This window comes from Biomphalaria glabrata, chromosome 13 (assembly GCF_947242115.1).
Source record: "Biomphalaria glabrata chromosome 13, xgBioGlab47.1, whole genome shotgun sequence".
In the NCBI taxonomy this organism is placed as follows: Eukaryota; Metazoa; Mollusca; class Gastropoda; family Planorbidae; genus Biomphalaria; species Biomphalaria glabrata.
In genome coordinates, this window is record NC_074723.1 from 22,324,268 (window position 1) to 22,336,205 (window position 11,938).

Here is an 11,938-nt window from a genome sequence, read left to right on the forward strand (position 1 = left end):
TCTTGTCTGCTACAACCTATTTGTGAGAAGCAGAAATATTGTTTTATTATGTTGCTACAACGGCGAAGTATAGATCTAGAAACAGGGGGGGGGGGGCTTGTTACCCCACCAAATCTATTAGAATTTTGCTTATCAATATCGTGAGTGATATGAAGAAGTTTCGCTCTTCAAGAACACAGTACAGAGGGGAAATAATCTGACTTATAAGACAAGCAATAGAAAAAAGAACACTTAAAAAAAAAAAGCGTATCTAAGGGAAAGAACCACTAATTACTGCCACTTACTGAAAAGTACAGGGTTTAGCTCCCTTTCTGCTTTATAAAACAAAATAAATTATCACTAAATGATAAACTAATTGGTTAATTTTTGGATTGATTCGTCTACTGACATCAACTATGAATAATTTTGCACAATTTCAACTTAATTTGAGAATGGAAAGTTGGAGAAAAACGTACCCATAAATAAAACGGTGATTAAATCCATATATATACATCCACATCTCTTATTAAGCAGCATTTACAATCCTTATTTCCATATCAAACAAAATAATTAATCACCAACAATTAACTATTTTTTTATTTTTTTCATGACTTGCTAGGTTCAATGAATAATTGTGCGATGTTTTAACTTGATCTGAAAATAGGGATTGGGAGAAACAACATGTTCAAACTTTTTATCAGACAGGCAGACAAACAGACAGGTAGATAGACAGAATGAGTTGATATAAGCTTTGTAAAAGAAAATCGATGGGTTCCGCTAAATTCTTCAAAAATGGAAAGCGTTCCGTTAAATAAAAAAAAAGTTTTGGAAAGTCTAATTAGTCTAATTAGCTTTGTTCTTTTAGTTCTATTCTCGTTTCTTTTTTTTTTTTTTTGTGTGTCTTTGGCTGTAGAAGTTGTTTGAAGACCATCGTATAGCAACTAAAGATTTAGACAATTACAAATTCCCAAAGATTGGGAGAGAAATGATGAACTCAAAGAGAGGAAGAGAGTGAGAGAAAGAGAGTATGTGAGAGATTGACAAAGAGATAGAGAGAGCACAATTTAAAAAAAAAGATTTAAAAACAAAAAACAAGCCATGGAAATTTCACAGAAAAATGAGTGCGTTATAGATATTTGCAGAATAGATTTACAGGGAATTTTTTTTTTCAGATTTACATTTTAAATCAAATATGAAAAGGGACCATGTGTTTTTTTTTTTTAAAAAAAAAGAGCTTAAAAGAAAAGAAAAACAAAAAATAAATAAAATAAAACTCTCTCTGAGCAACATTCGAAACCGGAAGTGGTTTTCAGACGCAACCGAACACCAGCAGAAGATAACTCCAGACACAAAGACTCGGTAAACGATCGATAGAGCCCTTTGTTTCTGATCAGAACCAACACACACACACATATACTTTTTTTTTTCCAAATTTTATACGTGAAAAATCAAAGACTCTTTCAAATGAATGTAATGACAGGAATTTCCGTCTAAAAATTGGAACTTAATATGGACAGGAATCTCTTGTCATTATTAGAAACATTTTTTCTCCTTTATTGCAAAAAGGTGGAATCCTAAACGTAACATTCTATGTGGCTAGATCACAAACTCGTTGGCGGCGCCTCTGGGCCCGCTACTTGTAATGAATGCAGGTCAAAAGGCAGAATTTGATATTTTTAACACAACGAACAATATATTTAATTAGCGGTTTTAGCTATTTTGTTACACATACGTTGTGTTAATAGTTATTACAAAGCCTATATTAACTCATTCTGTCTGTCGGTGTGTCTGTCTGTCTATCTGTCTGTCTATCTGTCTATCTGTCTGTCTGGTAAAAGGTTTTAAAACCAATCATCCAAGTGAAAATTATTTCTTGTACCTGACAAAACAAAAATAACCAATTAGTTTATTTACTATTGGTAATTAATTGTTTGTTTTATTTGGGATCGAACAAGGGAAAGAAATTGTACTTGACTGACATAACGTTTTCAATTCTCTAAGAGGACGATGCCATATATATTTAGCTTTATCTGTAAATACTAAAGGATTAATTTCTCTTGTAGTATCAAACAAAAAATAATAATTACCGGTAATTATATGACTAATTGGTTAATTTATTTTTTTTATTGATTCATGTCTTGTCTATGTCAACGAATAATTTCTAGAAATATCGTGAACAAAAACTTTTTTACCAGACAGACAGACAGAGTGAGTTGATATAAGCTTTGTAAAAAGATGGTAATAGTGTGCTGTACTATGAAGTGTTTATAGTGATCTAAATATCTGTACACAACTGAAGTCACCGTCTGACTAGAGACGGTTATTATGTTTTATTTTTTGTTATGTGATGCTGGAGTTTTTCTCTTGGGTCTCCAGAGATTGTGTCTGGTGTCCTCCTCCGAAGCTGCAAGAATATAAAAGTATGACTCTGTGGAGTCTGTGCAGACATGTATTGAACTTTTACAAGCCTCTTGCTCTCTTCCATGTCTTCAAGCTTATCGTGCAGTTCAAATATAAAGTCTTATTTGTTTTTCTGTCCCTTCAATAGTCATTGGGAGTTGTTTCAAAATCATTCTGGAAGTTGTGGAAAGAGTCTGAGAGATGTTCAAGAATTTATCACTGGGAAAAAACGCTTTGATTCATCAGCGGGGGATTAGCTGCGTCAGTGGGGAGTCACGTTAGCTGCGTCAGTGGGGAGTCACGTAGAAAGAGAAAAGAAAGTAAACAAATACATTTTCCAGGCCAGTAGCGCGAGCGAATCGGAGCAGACGTCAAGGGAAGAAGAAAGTTTAAAAAAAAAAAAAAGTTTTATCCAGAAGCAATAAGAACGAGAGAAAAAAAAGGGGGAGGGGTGGAGGTAGAGATTTTATTTTCAGACCTGAATTAAGTGAGCACAAGGCAACGTTTTGTCCAGTTGTTATCTAGTGCTGTCTTTAACCCACGCACACATTCACGACGCCCGCTAACACATACCTGTTATGTAATGTTTCCAAGTTTGTCTGGGTTTTTATTTTACTTAAATATTGTGAAGGAAACACCGCCTGAGTTCACTTGCATGTTTCATGTCTGCATCTCTTCCAAGGAGAGGTTACCTTCCCTTGCCCCGCCCTCTTCTCTCGATCAAACATTTTTATTTTACCATTCCCAGTTGGGAGTTTTGGTTTTCTTTATCATTCCTGCACACCACCCCCCCCCCATCGCCTCACGAACAATGTGGCTCCCTCAGAAGCAATGAACCTCTCTTTAACTTCCCACCTGTCACTGCCCCTGTGTCCTATTCAATGGATAGAAGTCCTTGGAGCGTAAACATGATTCTATTTTGCTCTGTATCTAGTTACATTATTTATATTTCTATTTAGTTGTTATATTTCTAGTTAGTTGTTATACTTCTAATTTATTGTTATACTCTTAGTAAGTTGTCATATTTCTACTTAATTGTTATATTTCTAGTTTGTTGTTATATTTCTTTGCTTGTCGTTCTATTTTTCTTTCTAATTCTTCTTCTTTAATTTTTTTTTGTTAGCTATTCAATCTTTAGTTAGTTCCTATATTTCTAGTTAATTTATTTGTATTTCTAATAAATAGTGAATGTTTCTAGCAATTGGTCATACTATTAAGTAATTGTTATATTTTGGTTTGTTTTTAAATTTAGTTAATTGTTTCTATTGCTTTTTTTGTTTGTTTGTCAGCATGATACAACTACTACCTCTAATATTAGGCCTACTGTTTGAGATATATAATTATATATCTTAACTTTGAAAGGCGAGCCATTTTCTAGTGCCGGATTTATCGCATGGCTGATTAATTTCACAACATTAAAACCATTGATTATTTTCTTATTATTTTCTTAGTATTTTCTTATTATTTATTTTCTTTATACAAGACGAAACGAAGAGAATAAGAAAAATAATTATTTATTAATTGCAATGTTGTCAGGGTTTAAGTCAGAAGAACATTGATACTGGGAATAAAAGAACTAATTGAAAATGTTATCATCTGGTATAGATTTTGTTGTTGTTTTTTCGTTTTGTTTTGTGTTTTTTTAAACATATAATAATAATATAGAGAATGGATGTTATTAATAATGATTTTTATGTACATTTATCAAAGAAAGAAAATGTTGAAAAAGTAAAATAACTATGCGAATTTTCAGCATTATAGACTTTACGTGCAAGCCAAAGTAGTGACTATTAATAGAGTTTATTGAAAAAAAAACAGAAACAGTATAGTCAATAAATAACTTGATAATAGCAGTTACAAAACGGTTATGAGTGGTATTTACCGTATACATAACTTGATCTAATATATAAAGAAAATTGTAAGGTTTAGGCCTATGTATGTATGTCCCGAATAGAAATCAAATTTATTTGACCAATCTTGATCAAACTGGGCAAAAATGATCCTTAGATACAAGCTGAAGACTCTGAGAATAATTGGTAAAAAAAATACCTAACTTTATCTCTACTGAAGTACGAGACATTTTTAACAAATTGGGTAAACCCGTTTTCACAGTATTTTCTATTAGCTAGGAATATGTCGGCTACACGGGTAAATCCCATTTCATACTCTACTTTCATTTTCGTGTGAAAATTAAAAAGTTTTAAAGGAACTTCTCGCCGTGTTTAACATAGATCTAAGTCTCATTCACTTGATTAGTGACACACAAACTAAGGTCATATCCACTAGTATTCATATACAGATTATAGGTTTCTCTTATTGACTATTAGTTACTTAACGGTTCTTCGAGGTATTTACCCATAACATAAACCTATTTTGCATCGCTATTTTGTATATTTTCCACAACAAAACAATCATGCTATAGCAAACTTTCGTGTAATGTTCATTTTTTTATTCATAATAAAATTATATTTCTAGAAGGACATGATAAGTATGGAATCTCTATTTCAATTCATTCCGGCAGAAGAACAATCCATTGCCTGTATTTAAAATGCTTCAAACATGTTTGGTGCCTCCAAAATAATTCTGCCTTAAGCCGGTCCTGCTTTTGGGATTATTAGATCTATGCTTGAACTTGGTACCTGCCAACAACTTCACATTATGTAGCTGTAATTTTGAGAAATTCATCAAGTTAGCAGTTTGCATTTCTGTGTTGGTGTTCTAGCCTACCTTCAGATCTGCTCCAAGCTGTACGTACACTGTATGTAACTAAGTTTACACTTTGTTGACTAGGAAGTCATATGTAGGTGTAGCTTTCACACGCCCCCCCCCCCCCCCGCTATTTTTTTTTCTCCTTTTTTTTTTTCACCAAGCAGCAGAACCTGTAACCAGGTAATTAGAGTCTACATCCCCCACACCCCAACCGAAAGATTGGTTGTTGGTTGTTTCCTGGAGACAGGAGAGGTAACTCTGGCGATCGGTTCTAACAACATCTTGACAGGTTATCCTTCCCTACATCTTACAAACTATTTTCATTTGTCTTGTTTTGTCTTCTGTCAGACGACCATTAATTAGCACACAGGTGTTTGTAATAGCACTTATACGTTTGCTTTTCTTAGTCATCTTTCCTAAAGGGTTAGGGTTAGGGGAAGTTCTCCACCGTTGAGAGCACACAAACTAAAACCGCTTATTAAAAGCATCATGTATGTGTTCTAAAAGAAACAGCTATTTTTGGTCTTATAGAGGCGAACCATCGTTTATTTCAAATTAAATTTAAAAATTATCTTTCAATACATATTAGGCATACTTTGTTACAAGTTTTAAAAGTCATGCATAACCCTAGTCCTGTAGAGTGACACAGGCCAAACTTTGTAAAGGGAGCAAAGAAACAGTTTTGTCTTAGAAAAATACCTAATATATATGTGTGTGTGTGTGTGTGTGAGGGAGTTTTAGATAGATAGATAGATAGATAGATAGATAGATAGATAGATAGATAGATAGATAGATAGATAGATAGATAGATAGACAGACAGACAGACAGACAGACAGACAGACAGACAGACAGACAGACAGACAGACAGACAGATAGATAGATAGATAGATAGATAGATAGATAGATAGATAGATAGATAGATACATTGATACATTGATACATAGATACATAGATAGATAGAGAAAGAAACAGATAGTTAGATAATAATTGATAGAAACATTTGGTTATGATTTTCATAGTAGGCCTACATTGAAGCTCTTATGTTAAGACAATGTGGGGCCGTCATTTAGCCAAGCATTTTTGTCTGTTCAGATTTGAAACATACCTTTAAGCAACATTCTAAAAAGTTGTTTTTAAATCTACGTTTTATTTTCATTTTGAGGCTGATAGTAGTCTATACCTTCACATTGGTACCTGGCACTTTGTGCGATAACATAGCAAGGAGTCTCTACGGTGAGCTTGCTTAATTAAGTTCTGCAATTACAGGCCAGCTAATGATTGCTTGTTTGAGACCCGATCTGTGTAAACAAGGAAATCCTATGTCGAACACTTAGTGAGGTTGTACAGAGCGTCGCATGAGGTTTGCGGGACATGTTCTACCACAAAATGAACTACGTATACCAAGAGTTGGCATGACATGGAGGGCAATACGAGGAAAGCGCAAACAGGGACGTCCTCGTATTACTTGGCGCCACACCTTCATGGAGGACCTCAGAACAGTGGACACCAGGGGGGAGGAGGCTTCAGACATTGCCAATGACAGATCTTTATGGAGACAGCTTGCCGCCCAATGCTTCGAACGGCTCGGGAGGACCTAAGTCTACGTAAGTAATTGTTTCTACATAAGACGGTGCGCAAAATATTCATGTACGTGACACGTCTATTTATTTAGTCAACTCTTTACTGAATACAAAGAAACAGTTGAGTTGAATGCGGGAATATCCGCTGAAACCGTTACCAAAATAGCCAAATTTAATTATAAGAGGATTATATTTTAAAATAGTATAACGGTAAAATCAAAGTTTTCACTGTTTGGTCAATTAGCAAGCATCTTTTTCCCAAATGTAGACATAAAATTTAGAATTTCTAGAAATATTGTTGTTTTCGAAATTCTTTTGCATCCTGGGCTCATGAAGAGTTAATGTAAAAGAAATACATGAATATAGTGAATATAGTTTGGGGGCACAGTGACCGAGTGGTTAAACCTGGGGTCCTGGGTTCGAATCTCAGTGAAGACTGATTTTGAATGTCGAGATTTTTAGGGCTCCCCTGAGTCCACCCAACTCTATAGTTGGGCAAAGTAAAGGCAGTTGGTCGTTGTGCTGTCCACGTGACACCCTGCTCGTAACCATTGTCCACAGACACAGATGACCTTAACATCAACTGCCCTATAGATTGCAAGTTCTAAAAGGGGAACTTTACTTTTAGTTTGGGACATCACAATGTATGAGAAGAGAAAAGCGAGCCTATGATATCTGATATGGATACCCCTATGGGACACAAAAGGCTAATTTATTACAAGATACATTCGAATGTTCATTGCAATGAACGAATGGGATTCCTAACCAATGCCTGCGATTCGCCCACTGCAGATTTCGCAACAATATTTCTGATAACCACTAACCACTATGCTGTATTTACCTTTCTGTGTGAGTACAAGCTGCTGATGACAAACAATCCGAGTAACACAGAAATATAGAGTCCAAGAATGCAAGAAGTAACAGATAAATCCAAGACTGAAAACTGAGCTAACAATCCAGCTCTAAAAGAAGTCACACAGAACCCACACTTGGAATTAAAATAAAATCCATACAAATAAAGAGTAGACGTAATATGTTCCTCCGACAACTTGGAGCTACTCATGAATGTACATCTATAAATAGATTTCCTAAAAGGGGGGATGACTCCTGGTAACACAGTAATCTTAACAGCAGATAGGTAGCTAGGTGGCGGGAGTGGTGTGTGGCGGGGGAGGACGGCGGTGCGTATACGAGGGGGTGCAAAAAAAAAGGTTCAGGTAGATTTATAAAAAGAGGTTTCTAGCACCCAACTTGCTAAAGATGCTTTAATTGTAGCTGGTAAAGAGAGGCCCCATTTAGTTTTGAATGAGAGCAATACTTTCAATAAAAACAGTTGAACTGCTATTCGTATTATCGTCCATTACATAAGACATTTCTACAACAGTGTATAGGTCAGTGGCGCCTTAACTTTTTCGACTTAGAGGCCTAGTGACCTTATAATGTTCTAGACCTTTGAGATCCTATAATGTTCTAGACCATTGAGACCCTATAATGTTCTAGACCATTGAGACCCTATAATGTTATAGACCATTGAGACCCTATAATGTTCTAGACCATTGAGATCCTATAATGTTCTAGACCATTGAGATCCTATAATGTTCTAGACCATTGAGACCCTATAATGTTCTAGACCATTGAGACCCTATAATGTTCTAGACCACTGAGACCCTATAATGTTCTAGACCATTGAGATCCTATAATGTTCTAGACCATTGAGATCCTATAATGTTCTAGACCATTGAGATCCTAAAATGTTCTAGACCATTGAGATCCTATAATGTTCTAGACCATTAAGACCCTATAATGTTCTAGACCATTAAGACCCTATAATGTTCTAGACCATTGAGATCCTATAATGTTCTAGACCATTGAGATCCTATAATGTTTTAGACCATTGAGATCCTATAATGTTCTAGACCATTGAGATCCTATAATGTTCTAGACCATTGAGACCCTATAATGTTCTAGACCATTAAGACCCTATAATGTTCTAGACCATTGAGACCCTATAATGTTCTAGACCATTGAGACCCTATAACCATTGAGACCCTATAATGTTCTAGACCATTGAGATCCTATAATGTTCTAGACCATTGAGACCCTATAATGTTCTAGACCATTGAGATCCTATAATATTCTAGACCATTGAGACCCTATAATGTTCTAGACCATTGAGATCCTATAATGTTCTAGACCATTGAGATCCTATAATGTTCTAGACCATTGAGACCCTATAATGTTCTAGACCATTGAGATCCTATAATGTTCTAGACCATTGAGACCCTATAATGTTCTAGACCATTGAGATCCTATAATGTTCTAGACCATTGAGATCCTATAATGTTCTAGACCATTGAGATCCTATAATGTTCTAGACCATTGAGATCCTATAATGTTCTAGACCATTGAGATCCTATAATGTTCTAGACCATTGAGATCCTATAATGTTCTAGACCATTGAGACCCTATAATGTTCTAGACCATTGAGACCCTATAATGTTCTAGACCATTGAGATCCTATAATGTTCTAGACCATTGAGATCCTATAATGTTCTAGACCATTGAGACCCTATAATGTTCTAGACCAGTGAGATCCTATAATGTTCTAGACCATTGAGATCCTATAATGTTCTAGACCATTGAGACCCTATAATGTTCTAGACCATTGAGATCCTATAATGTTCTAGACCATTGAGATCCTATAATGTTCTAGACCATTGAGATTTTATAATGTTCTAGACCATTGAGACCCTATAATGTTCTAGACCATTGAGACCCTATAATGTTCCAGACCATTGAGACCTTATAATGTTCTAGACCATTGAGATCCTATAATGTTCTAGACCATTGAGATCCTATAATGTTCTAGACCATTGAGATCCTATAATGTTCTAGACCATTGAGACCCTATAATGTTCTAGACCATTGAGACCATATAATGTTCTAGACCATTGAGATCCTATAATGTTCTAGACCATTGAGATCCTATAATGTTCTAGACCATTGAGATCCAATAATGTTCTAGACCAGTGAGATCCTATAATGTTCTAGACCATTGAGATCCTATAATGTTCTAGACAATTGAGATCCTATAATGTTCTAGACCATTGAGACCCTATAATGTTCTAGACCATTGAGATCCTATAATGTTCTAGACCATTGAGATCCTATAATGTTCTAGACCATTGAGACCCTATAATGTTCTAGACCAGTGAGATCCTATAATGTTCTAGACCATTGAGATCCTATAATGTTCTAGACCATTGAGACCCTATAATGTTCTAGACCATTGAGATCTTATAATGTTCTAGACCATTGAGATCCTATAATGTTCTAGACCATTGAGACCCTTTAATGTTCTAGACCATTGAGACCCTATAATGTTCTAGACCATTGAGACCCTTTAATGTTCTAGACCATTGAGATCCTATAATGTTCTAGACCATTGAGATCCTATAATGTTCTAGACCATTGAGACCCTATAATGTTCTAGACCATTGAGATCCTATAATGTTCTAGACCATTGAGATCCTATAATGTTCTAGACCATTGAGATCCTATAATGTTCTAGACCATGCATTGAGATCCTATAATGTTCTAGACCATTGAGATCCTATAATGTTCTAGACCATTGAGATCCTATAATGTTCTAGACCAGTGAGATCCTATAATGTTCTAGACCATTGAGATCCTATAATGTTCTAGACCATTGAGACCCTTTAATGTTCTAGACCATTGAGATCCTATAATGTTCTAGACCAGTGAGACCCTATAATGTTCTAGACCATTGAGATCCTATAATGTTCTAGACCAGTGAGATCCTATAATGTTCTAGACCAGTGAGACCCTATAATGTTCTAGACCATTGAGATCCTATAATGTTCTAGACCATTGAGACCCTTTAATGTTCTAGACCATTGAGACCCTATAATGTTCTAGACCATTGAGACCCTATAATGTTCTAGACCAGTGAGACCTTATAATGTTCTAGACCGTTGAGATCCTATAATGTTCTAGACCATGCATTGAGATCCTATAATGTTCTAGACCATTGAGACCCTATAATGTTCTAGACCATTGAGATCTTATAATGTTCTAGACCATTGAGATCCTATAATGTTCTAGACCATCGAGACCCTTTAATGTTCTAGACCATTGAGACCCTATAATGTTCTAGACCATTGAGACCCTTTAATGTTCTAGACCATTGAGATCCTATAATGTTCTAGACCATTGAGATCCTATAATGTTCTAGACCATTGAGACCCTATAATGTTCTAGACCATTGAGATCCTATAATGTTCTAGACCATTGAGATCCTATAATGTTCTAGACCATTGAGATCCTATAATGTTCTAGACCATGCATTGAGATCCTATAATGTTCTAGACCATTGAGATCCTATAATGTTCTAGACCATTGAGATCCTATAATGTTCTAGACCATTGAGATCCTATAATGTTCTAGACCATTGAGATCCTATAATGTTCTAGACCAGTGAGATCCTATAATGTTCTAGACCATTGAGATCCTATAATGTTCTAGACCATGCATTGAGATCCTATAATGTTCTAGACCATGCATTGAGATCCTATAATGTTCTAGACCAATGAGATCTTATAATGTTCTAGACCATTGAGATCCTATAATGTTCTAGACCAGTGAGATCCTATAATGTTCTAGACCATTGAGATTCTATAATGTTCTAGACCATTGAGATCCTATAATGTTCTAGACCATTGAGATCCTATAATGTTCTAGACCATTGAGATCCTATAATGTTCTAGACCATTGAGGTTCTATAATGTTCTAGACCAGTGAGATCCTATAATGTTCTAGACCATTGAGATCCTATAATGTTCTAGACCAGTGAGATCCTATAATGTTCTAGACCAGTGAGATCCTATAATGTTCTAGACCATTGAGATCCTATAATGTTCTAGACCATTGAGATCCTATAATGTTCTAGACCATTGAGATCCTATAATGTTCTAGACCATGCATTGAGATCCTATAATGTTCTAGACCATGCATTGAGATCCTATAATGTTCTAGACCAGTGAGATCCTATAATGTTCTAGACCATGCATTGAGACCCTATAATGTTCTAGACCATGCATTGAGATCCTATAATGTTCTAGACCATTGAGATCCGCATCCCAGCAAATAACAAAATTACAAAGTCAGGTTGTGTGGAAACACAAGAAACATGTCAAACATTTTACTAACATTTTAATTATTGTAATTATTAATACTAAATCGCTAATAT

At 35.3% G+C, this 11,938-nt stretch overlaps 1 protein-coding gene across 5 annotated transcripts in view; it reads right to left on the minus strand.

Annotated features, from left to right (window-relative positions):
- Nucleotides 1–7,718, minus strand: part of LOC106057400 (rap1 GTPase-activating protein 1-like) — a 508,422-nt gene extending 500,704 nt beyond the window's left edge. For all 5 annotated transcript variants that reach the window (XM_056007679.1, XM_056007681.1, XM_056007677.1 and 2 more), the window contains exon 1: nt 7,511–7,718. The gene's annotated coding sequence lies outside the window, so the exon portion shown is untranslated. The remainder of the gene's footprint in view (nt 1–7,510) is intronic.
- Nucleotides 7,719–11,938: the final 4,220 nt, after the last annotated feature.